General features: G+C 34.3%; 1 non-coding gene across 1 annotated transcript; it reads left to right on the forward strand.

The window, feature by feature from the left end:
* The first annotated feature begins 11,398 nt into the window (after positions 1–11,398).
* Positions 11,399–11,505, forward strand: LOC128032715 (small nucleolar RNA R71). The gene has a single exon (XR_008189007.1). It is a non-coding gene; the product is annotated as a small nucleolar RNA R71 (small nucleolar RNA).
* The last annotated feature ends 688 nt before the right edge of the window (positions 11,506–12,193 follow it).

Raw genomic sequence — 12,193 nt, forward strand, 5'->3', positions numbered from 1 at the left:
TTAAGTAAAATTTTTATGAAAATAAAGTTTATAGACGTGTAGTCACAACTGAGCCTCCGTCGCACCGACCCGCCTAAGCTTGAGGATTACCTGAATAGAACAGATAAAATGGAAAGTGAGTTTTAGAAACTCAGTGTGTAAATCAACGGAAACATAAATTTGGATTCTATCACATAACAGAACAGATGCAGACATAAGTTCTTAATAGAATCAGATTATCAACAGAATCATACAGATACAAATATACAAAGTCCTACCCCCATCTTCTACACACCAACTCCAACCATCCCAACACACCACGTGGAGAATAGAACACCCACTCAGCCCTACACACCACATAGTTTCTGTATGACACTTATTAGAATAATCGCAGCCATGCTGCCAGTATAATTGGCCAGTATAATCGCAGCCACTCAGCCATCCTCGACATATACATAACCCACCCCATAAACAGATACAGATAATACAAAATAACAGATATTATGGATGCTTATTCATAACAGATATTACACATGCTTAAGCATGACAGAACATATCATACATACCATGTCTCATTAATCTTAAATAAACACTAATTATGTTATTTTCAGTCTAATAGAGTAACAAGTTTCATGCTTTGGGTTTTTTTTACCCATACGGACCCTACGGAAGGCCCATAGTCGATTAGAATGACATGTGCGACCCTAAGGAAAGATTTTGAATTTTGGGCCCACACGCCTAAATTCGCCCTGCTCGTATGGCCCACACACATGTGTAGCCCACATATCCAAGTTGGCTTTGGCCTGTAACCTACACAGCCACACACACATACCCGTCATATGGCCTTGTGTTGTACACGCCCGTGTACCATTGACAGGCCGGATTTTCGGCTTTCATCGATCAACGTTGTATTGCATTTTCATTGCACACTTGGCTCAATTTTGGTGTGAAAGCAATCCCGAGATCTCTGAAACCTAACCATAGTATTCCAACAACTAATTAGCAAACGATTTACAAATTCAACAACAATAACTTGACAAACCAAACGAACTTACCGCCAACGAAAATAACCACTATCACGGATTCAGTCATTGTAGCGAAATCCACTGCTTCACAATCTTCTCCTACGTAACACACTCATAAAGATTAAACTCCCTAACTACAATACCAACACGCCAATTCAAAAAGAAAGAAATCCAAACAAAATGAACTTACAAACTTACCAATACGAACGAAAAACAATCAGAACACCAAACCCCAACGATTAAAATAATATATTTGTTAAACAGAATAGGAAGAAAACAAAACAAAAATTTGCAGAGAAAAGAAGGGAAAGAAGAAGAAGAAAATAACGTCAGAATGAAAGAAAGAAAGGGGAATTTTCGGGAAAAAATTAAAATTAAAAAAATTTAATTCAAACTAAAATCTCAACTCCCCACAACCCCACTAACTAACAAATCCCACAAAAACCGACCACTAACCTCATCCAACTATCACAGACTACCAATCTTACCAAAATTCTACTACACAACTGGTACACACTCACAGAAAGTAAAAATAACATCCTTCGCTCACACGAAGGTTCGAACACAAAACCCTAGACAAGCTAACACCTTACTACTTGAACCAGCAGGATCATTCTAATATGAGTTGACCGAAAATAAGATATAAGCCAAACCACTAAAGATACGGCTAGGGTAAAAAAATAGCATATTCTCCAAAAGTGGAACTTGAACCCAAGACCTCAAACACACACCCAAAGCACTTAACTACTGAAACAGATACTTAATTAATAAATAATTCATAAAAATAGAGTTAAATAAATCAAGGTGTTACACCCTCTATATGCATAATATCATAACGCGCACTACTACTCTAGCGCAATCTTGGCTTGGCACCTCCTAGTGCACCCACTTTTACAGCAGAACCTACAACTTGAATAAACACTTGTAACTTCAAGTAAACTTAGTAAGTCTTAACCCAGATTAACTTGAAGCATTTCTAGTTGAATTCCACGTCTTAAAGGTTTTGGATTTCATCTCTGTCTTTGGTGGATATTCTCCTATATCGGCGTATACATATTCACCAACTTCCATACTTGACCAATCTATTCACAAGTCACTCTTTGGGCTGATTCCAAACTTAACAAATCTATACAAATCTAATTTCCTTCTAAAAAAATGTACCTCTTAGATGAATATCCATACAGAACCTACCTTTGATGGATTTGTCCTCAAATAAATATTGAATACTTACCTTTGACGGATTCTCATACTATTTCTAATAACTATCAAACTACCAATCAGATCATATCTTAAATCAACACCAAATCATAACTTATACTAATAATGAAACATTCTGAAGCATCTAAAAAATTCTAAAGGACTATGTTACATATCACGAGAACGCCCAACTTGACAAACAGCTTAGATTGCAGATGGTCTCTATATGTAACATGAAAACTATTCAGATTTGGAAAATACCAGATAACTAAGATTTCTTCCTTACATAGAGTAGACAAACTAAGGTTCGGTGAACTTAGACCTTTCATAACTAAGAATATGCCAATTTCCCATACTTACAGACTACTATGGGTGCACGTGATTTTGTGAAGCAAACATATGTATGTATATGGAACACATACTGTGATACATGGTAGTTTTGATGTGGGTGAAACATGTAAAGAACTATGATTCTATTAGAAAAATAAGTATAGCCTACATGAATGTGTACTTATGTTAGATAGATGATTCGTGATTGTAAATGTTGGAAAATAGAGGTTTACCGGAGCATTGGGAGATTATGTAATGAGAGTTTTGAAACCGTGTGGTATGCAATAAACTCCATTGATACAGTAAACACGAAATTAGGTACGATAATTCTGAGAAAAGACCTTGGTCATGGCACATTCTGGAAAGGGTGGATGAGTCGCATTTATCTATTAGCATTTTATGCATGTCCCAATAACGATGATAGGCAAACCTCACACGATGGTGAGTTTAGGCAAATCCATATCGCAAACACGACATTTCATGTGGTACCTTGGTGGCAACCAAACAGAGCCTTTTAAGCAGGTTACTTATAACGCCTTTGTAGCGTATTTTGTATGTGCCTTTGTGGCGTATTCGGGATTACCTACATGGCAGAATCTAGTTATCGCCTTTGTAGCGTATTTTGTATGTGCCTTTGTGGCGTATTCGGGATTACCTACATGGCAGAATCTAGTTATTTCATGTGGTAATATCTGGGTAACTTCTAAGATCTCTTCGATAGATAATTCTACGATAAGGGTTTAATACGTCTGAAGATAATTTGGTTTGGTTAGTCTTGTGATGGAATTGAATGAGATTCCTAAAAGAAAGTATATATTTTTATTTTTAAAGAGGGAATCTACCATAATAATCTATCAGTATAGAGTATGGGTGTATTCATAATTATTAAAGGTATAAGTTTTAGTTGGTTTAAGCTTGACTACGATATGTAGGGTTGAAATATGAGTTACCTGGTATCCGCCATATAAGAAAAGTATCATGTTTCATTCTGGGTTATTCAAAATCTTAGTCGTTTTTCAATTTTGAGAATTCTTATGTTATGTAACATAGACATTGGGAATTCGTCTAAAAGATTTAGAATGTTTAATCATCATTTTGAGCTTATTTGGGTTTGAATTAGAGCATGTTCTGATTGGTAGTCTGATGGTTATTCAACTCAGTAAGATAGTCCATCAAACAAAAATTAGTTTGTATTTATGAATAACCATTTTAGGAAACAAATGTTAAAGGTTGTTCAAAGAGGAAATTCGTAGAAGGTGAGTCTGTATAAATATTCTTTTAGAGGTACCTTCATTGTTCTAAGAGAAAAGAAGGTATTGATATCTTCTGGTATGATCTGGAGACAGCCAAGTAGTGAATGGAGAGTTGAATCGTTAAGTATGATAGTTAGCGTAATTATATATATTTGATATTATGAATGTATCCACCAAGGTCAAAGTGGTTAATCAATATCTGCAGGATGAAGAATTCATCAAGAAAGGCTTCGAGGTATTTTGTATAAAAACTTACTAAGTTCGCGTGAACTTATAAGCATTTTGTTCATGTTTTAGGTGTTACTGTAGGAATGAATTCGCTAAGAGAGACAAGCCAGGAATGCACCAGGAAAACGGTGAGTTGGTTTATTATGCATACAGAGGAATTTTAAGAATATGGCGTATAGTTCTCTACACCAAGGAAAGTCTGTCTTTAACAAACTTTTATATCATAATGTATATATTATTTTTAAGAGTTTGTTGCAGTTCTTAATTTTTTTCCTTAATTCTTTTGTCAAAAATTCTTTATTAAAATAATATGAAACATGCTATTAGAAGGAGTATAAGCAGTTTAGTTAAAATTTATGCTAAGTATGTTTATGTGGTAACATCCGATATCAGGGCTCAGTGATTCGGGTCAAATTGTAGGTGTTACAATTTCTAGTTGAATTCCTTATCTTAAAGGTTTTGGATTTCATCCCTATCTTTGGCAGATCCTTTCCTATAACGACGTATACATATTCACCAACTTCCATACTTGACCAATCTATTCATAAGTAACTCTTTAGAATTATTCCAGACTTTACCAATCCATACAGATCTCATTTCCTTCTCAGAAAAAACAAATTTACCTCTTAGATGAATATCCGTATAGAACCTACCTTCGACAGATTCTTCTTCAAATAGGCATTGAATACTTTTCCCCCAGGATGAGTACTCACATATATTATTCTTAGTGGATAAGTAAACTAACTGATCTTTTAAGATGAACTCCAAATTGATCTTACCTTTGGAAGATTCTTATACATATTCTAATAACTATTAGAATACCAATTAGATCTTATCTTAAACCAACCCCAAATCATAACTTATAGTGATAATGAAACATTCTAAATCATCTAAAGCATTCCAGACGATTATGTTATACATCACGAGAACACCCAACTTGACAAACAGCTTAAATTCCAAATGGCCTCTATACGCAACATGAAAACTATTAAGATTTTGCAGATATTAAATAACACAGGTTACTTCCTCACATAGCGTAGACAAACTCAGGTCTGATAAACACTTAGACGTTTCAAAACTACGAATACACTAATTTCCCGTACTAATAGACTACTGTGGCGGATTAACCATTCAGAACCATTGCTGGGAAATAATCTGCCATGAATTACACTAGTATTTGAATCCTTTTTACACATAACTTTAGCTTGTTTAATAGCTAAATCAAAGCATCTTAGTAAATATTTAGGTTTTCATACTTAAAGTAGTAATTTATGCTTTCTAGTAGTTTTTATTACATTTTATATATCTAAATAAGGTTACATGGACTTGTAGGTCAAGTTGGGACCTAAAGATGTTTATTCAGGCTGAAACTGATGACTATATCGTGACACCAAGATACTATTGTCCCAACATCGAAGACAAAATCCAAAAATAAGTTCTAAAGTGAAACAGCCCTCGACGTCACGACACGGCCCTCCTATGTCACGACATACCCACTGTGGTTGGTTACAACGTCGCATGCCTATGTTGCAACTAAGCCCCTACACAACCAAAAAACTCTTGCACATTTTAATTACGTTTTTTAAGGAAATTAGGTGTATCAATCCTAGTCGAAATATAAGTGCTTCAAGAATATTTTAGGAACTTTAATATTCCTAATTTAGCCTACATAAAGGCCATTGTAATCAGCTTAAATGTACAATTTTAGGGAGGTTGATGGTCACTAAACTAATTATAAATACGGCAAAGGCAAGTGCACATATCGAACAATAGTATAGCTATGGTGAGTAGAGAATATTGTATCCACGAGGACTAAAAGTATTAGTAATTATCATTTTTCTATTATTTAGCCGACAATTTAGAGTGATGTGTTTTAATCTAAATTTACTAAACTAATTTAATAGAGAATGAATCAAAGAAATAATCAAATATTAACCAATGAGATAAACAATACCCAGGAAAGAATCCACCTAGACTTCACCTTTTATTACGAATATGAATTAAACTATTTAATCACTTGTGTCTTGATCCGTAAAAATACCTAAATTATGTTAATACCTCTTTCGAGAGTAAAAAAATTTGACTCTAGGTTGATTAATTGAAATTTCTTTCTAATTAAAACCCCTATCGTCGCATTAACTCGATCTATGGATTCCCCTATTAGATTTGACTCTAATCCGGTAGATTCATGTCGTTCTATTTCTAGGATTGCATGCAACTCCACTCAATTATGCTAGATCTACTCTTAAACAGGGACTTTTGCTCCACTGAATTAAGCATATTAAACATGAATTAATATCCTAAAAATATTAAAACAAGAAATAAGCATACATAATTGAGAATAAGAATCAAGTATTTATCACGTAAAAACAGAAATTAAATAAAAGGATTCATCATAGGTTTCATCCTCCCTATGTATCTAGGGATTTAGTTCATAATCTTGAATGAAAACATCTCAAAGTCAGAATAGCCACAAGACATAAAGAAACTCAATAAAACTTCTAAAGAAATTAAAAGGAGATCTTCGATCTTGATAGAGATCCGCTTCCGAGTTGATTTCGATGGTGTTCTTCGAGTGTTTTCTATAATCTTCTCTGATGGCTTCCCTATGTCTTCTTCTAATGGGTATTTATAGACTTTATAATGCTCAGAAAGCCTAAAAATTGGGTTTTTCCTCGTAATTGGGAAGCAGGGTGTGCAATCAACACGGGCTGTCACATGGGCGTATGTCTAGCCCGTGTGGAAATGCCCAGGCCTTGTGGCTCTTGAAAATAACTCTATTTGTCTAATTTTGGCTCGTTTTTTGCTCCTTTCACTCCCAAATACTCTCCTAAGTATAGAAACATGAATTTAAAGGATTACGAGCATCAAATTCACTAATTTGCATAATTAATCATCTAAAAACGCATTAAGAATGGGATTAAAATATGTTGCTCTTATAGCTTATCAAATATCCCTACACTTAAGCGTTTGCTTGTCCTCAAGCAAAATCCTCAACTCACATTAAAATTAATCTTTCTCAACTTGTAATTCCCATCAATAATGTCTCAAAATAATTTACAAATAATCATGCATTGGAAATTCAACTAAAAGGGTACTAAAGTCTCAAACAATCCAAGCTAACATTTTTAAACACGAAAATATAGGTGTCTTCCCTTATTTAAGTAGTTACCTTTAATTCAAAATCAACAAGAATTGACATCCTCACTAAAAATTCACTCAAGCACTCAAAGTGTTTAAGGCTTAATAATATGCAGTCAATAGTCGAACAAGAAATGTCATTACCATAGGCTTGCATGAAAATCAAATCTCCACCACTATAAAATGAGATGATACACAAATCAAAATATCTTTAAGAGGTTGTAAAAGGGCTTAGGTTAAGGGTGTGGAGAAAGGCCAAAAAAGTTGGTTATAATCGAGATTGAATTGATAAATTACCAAACTAGAAAAAATAAACAAATGTTGAATTAAAAACAAGTGCATAAATTAAGAACTATTCAAGAATAAAAACAAGCTTCTTCTCAAAATATGAATTTAACTATTCAAGCTCAATCAACATAGAACTAAATAATAATCATTATTTTTTTCTTTTTTTTTTTTCTTTTTTTACAAGAGCAATAGGAAACAATTTAGCAGATCAAACAGAATAGCCTAATTAAGCAAATAACCAAATCAAATCTCAACAAAAATGGGGTCAATAAAATGGAAAAAAGTCTCAACGAAAAAATGAGTTATAGGTTAACATTAATGAGTAAATCAAGAAATGGTGTTTTAGGCTCAACGAGGTTCACTAAGGGTTAATAAAAAAATGTGGGTTAAAACCTAAGTGTCTTTATCATCTCAATATATCAAATCAAAGGTGTGATCTCGACATGCATAATCGAAGTAAGTTCTAGAATAACAAATCACGTTGACACACTCATAACCAATAATAAAATGAGCAAGAAAAATGTATGCTCTAAAGGCTCAAAATCTCACAAAAAATCATGGTTTTTGATGTCAAACTTGCAAATCTCAAACTTCAAGATAATACTTCAATTTAGGGAAACATCGTAAAAAAATTTAATTTTTGAAAAATAACTTATCATGCTTGATTCTCTCATGTCTTTAAGTTTAAATCAACCAATACACAAATATCTACAAATTAATCCAAAACACATCCACAAAAATCCCAAATCGACAAAAAATCATTCTAATGGAAGTATGAGAAAATTACTTAAACACAAGACATAATTCAGGGATTTTCTTATAATTATATAAATAACCACCCCCACACTTAAGATGTACATTTTCCTCAATGTACAAACGTATATAATCAAAGTATAAGCTGAATTATAAGAGAGGGAGAAAACTGAAACTGCCCTGAATATGGATGAAAGTGCCAAAATAGTGAAAACCAGAATTGTAGGCAATTGAAAATGAAGTGCAAGATTCTATGCAAACTAAGAAGAAAATAAACACAAATAATGAAAAAGATTAAGAGGTTAAAACTCAATTAGAAATAACCATAAAATAAAAATAAAACACAGTTCAAAAGACAAAAATGAAATAAGTCTAAGAAAATAAAAATAAAGCAACGAAAAACAAAAATAAAGATAAAAATAAATACAAATATAAAACGAAAAGAAAAGAAATAAACTCAATGATACCCATAAAATTAAAGGTGATAGTAAGAATAATGATACCAAAAAAACAATACTAAAAATAATAGAAATATAACTAAATGGTAGAAGTAAATTAAAATAAAATTAAAATCTAAGCATAAGAATAAGAAATAGATCAATAAAATAAAAATAAATAATATAAAATAATATAAAATAAAAAAGGGAAAAAGGGAAAAAGGGGAAGACCGACGGAAGACGGTGGCCAGAGTTATGACGAGGGATCGCGCGTGGGAGGTGGTGTCGTGTGTGGGTGGGGGCGAGGTTGGTTAACTATGGGGAGAAGGGAAAGGAGGTGGGTTATGGGGGAAGGGGTGGCTTGTTTGGGGAAGAGGAAAAAGAAAAATTGAGAAAGAAATTTTAGGGTTTGGGCCACGCAATTGTGTCACATGACTGTGTGGGGTGTTTTCAGCCCGTGTGCGATTAAGAATTAAGCCCAATCTTCACACAGCCTCGAACACGCTCGTGTGTCTCCAGGCCCTGTGGACCATTTTAGGTTTTGTAACCTTGAAATTTCTGAAAAATTAATTCCCAAGACTCACACAGCCAAGGACACGCCCATGTGTCCAGGCCATGTAACTTACTTTCGATCCCCTTATTGTGCACATGGTCTGGGACACGCCCGTGTGCCCAAGCCGTGTGGGTCAAAAAAAATTCTTAAACATTTGATTTAATTAATTTTAAAAATAACATGAAATAAAATTAAAATAATTAGTACAGTGTTAAGACTCGAGTTGCCTCCCGAGAAGCGCTTTTTTAGAGTCTAATCTTGACTTACCTTGCGCACATGGTTACGGTGGTTCACGAAGCTAAGGCTCCTCTTTCTCACTATCAATTATTCTACCAAGATAAGGTTTAAGTCGAGTATTGTTTACCTTAAATGTGTCAAATTGAGAATGAGTTACCTCGACTGTACCGTAGGAGAAGATGTTCAGTATCGTAAATGGGGTTGATTCGTTTGTATCAAGCTCTGAAGGGGCAATCCATGGATCCGTTTTGTTTAGTAGTACTTTGTCTCTAACCTTAAATTGGTTTTTTCTCATCACATGCTCATCATGGTGTCGCTTTGGCTTTTCATTGTGTTTTCTTGGTTTCTCCTTGACATGTGTCCGCCATTCATCTAGTTTATCGATTTGTAACATTCGTTCTTCATAAGTCGTTTTGTTTCTATCGTTTTGACTGGAACATGGCTCCATTACATTTTTTGAGGGGTTTCCTACAAAGAAGGTTGAGCCACAAGGTCACTAATATTAACAAAATATTTAAAATCATCTTGATCACTAGATGTTCTAACAGAATCACGAGCTTGGAGAGTAATCGATTCGTCACCTACACGACGTACTAGTTCACCAGTACCAATATCTATTATAGTCCTAGCAGTTGCTAAAAAGGGTTATCCTAAAATTAGAGGTACCTTACTACCCTCATCCATGTCTAATACAACAAAGTTAACAAGGAATATGAATTTTTCGATTTTAACAATCACATTTTCAATAACACCCGTAGGATATCTAATGGTTCTATCTGCTAATTGAACACTCGTCCTAGTTTGTTTGGGTTTCCCAAGACCTAGTTGTTTAAACATTTTATAGGGTATGACATTGATACTAGTCTTTAAATCAGCCAAAGCATTATCAATATTTAAACTACCAATTAAACACGGAATAGTAAAACTCCCTGGATCTTTTAGTTTGTTAGGTAGTTTATTTTGCAATATGGCCTAGCAAACTGCATTTAGCTCCACGGTCGACGAATCATCTAACTTCCTTTTGTTTTCCAAAAGCTCCTTTCAATATTTGACATAATTGGGCATCTGTGAAAGAGCTTCAACAAACAGTAAGTTAATATGTAATTTTTTTAGGAGTTTAAGAAATTTACTAAATTGTTCGTTGTGTGGTCTCTCTTCGTCACGTTAGGATATGGAACTCGAGGTTTATATTTTTTGGCAACCGACTTTTGCTCTTTTTGGCTTAGCTCGACCTTATTGTTATTTACCACAATTTCTTACCTCGATGCTTGTTCAGATTCAAGTAACCCTTCTTCATCCTGAACAGTAATTGCATGGAGCAGCTCCCTTGGGTTAGTTTCGGTATTGCTAAGCAAACTACCTTGTGGTCTTTCTAAAATTAATTTAGCAAGTTGGCCTATTTGATTCTCAAGTCCTTGAATCGATGCATGTTGATTTTTAAATGCTGCTTTAGTGTTTTGAAAGCAATTTTTTGACACCGAGATAAACTTGGTCAACATCTCCTTGAGGTTTGGCTTTTTCTCTTGCTAGTAAAGTTGTTGTTGAAAGCCCGGAGGGGCTTGTGCTCTCTGATTGCCTTAACCACCCCAATAAAAATTGGGATGGTTCCTCCAACCTGTATTATACTTATTACTATAAGGGTAAACATTCTAGATTATTCACTCCTCCTCCATTTGTATCACATTGCATCACCGGATGTACCTACTAGAAACATATAAATCATTAATTTTATTATTTAACAGTTCTACCTAATTTGAGAACATGGTGACTGCATCTAAGTTGAAAATATCGGTTGCTTTCATCAGCTTCGTCCTCATGACTTGCCACTGATAATTATTCAGTGCCATCTCCTCTATAAACTCATAAGCCACTTCAGGTATTTTATTGTTAAATGTTCCACCGACTGCTGCATCGATCAACTGTCTAGTTGAGGGATTCAAACTGTTGTAGAAGGTTTGAACCTGTAACCATAAGGGTAACCCATAGTGAGGGTACCTTCTTAATAAATCCTGGTACCTCTCCCATGCATCATATAGAGTCTCTAAATTGATCTGCACGAAGGAAGAGATATCATTCCTCAACTTGGTTGTCTTAGCCGATGGGAAGTACTTTAGCATAAACTTTTCTGTCATTTGAGCCCATGTGGTGATGGAACCTCGTGGTAAAGAGTTCAACCACTGTTTTGCTTTGTTCCTCAACAAGAAAGGGAATAACCGTAAGTGAATGGCGTCATTAGTGGCGCTATTAATTTTGAAAGTATCGCAGATTTCCAAGAAGTTGGCCAAATGAGTATTTGGATCTTCATCTTGTAAACCATCTAACTGAACAAACTATTGTATCATCTTAAAAGTGTTCGGCTTCAGTTTGAAATTATTTGTCGCAATGGTAGGTCTCACAATTCTCAATTCAACCCCAGTTAGAGTGGGCTTGGCATAATCGTACATAGTACGAGGAACAGGATCTGGATCTGCAACAACTGCAAGAGGTAATTGATTATTCTGGTTATCACCCATCTCCTTAATAATAACAATCTCCTCTTGTTATTCTACTAAATTTTCTCGACTCTACCTTGTTTCTCGACGATTTCTACGAGCTATACTTTCAATTTCACTATCAAATAGTAATAGTCCCGACGGGTTTCTTCTAGTCATAAACTAAAGGAACCTACTAAAAGAAAATAAAAGAAAAAATTAGAATGTAAAAATTAAACTAAAAACAAAATAAAAATGGCTAAATTAATAAAAATCAAGTGTTCCTAATATTTTAGTCCCT

Source organism: Gossypium raimondii, chromosome 1 (genome assembly GCF_025698545.1).
Source record: "Gossypium raimondii isolate GPD5lz chromosome 1, ASM2569854v1, whole genome shotgun sequence".
NCBI lineage: Eukaryota > Viridiplantae > Streptophyta > Magnoliopsida > Malvales > Malvaceae > Gossypium > Gossypium raimondii.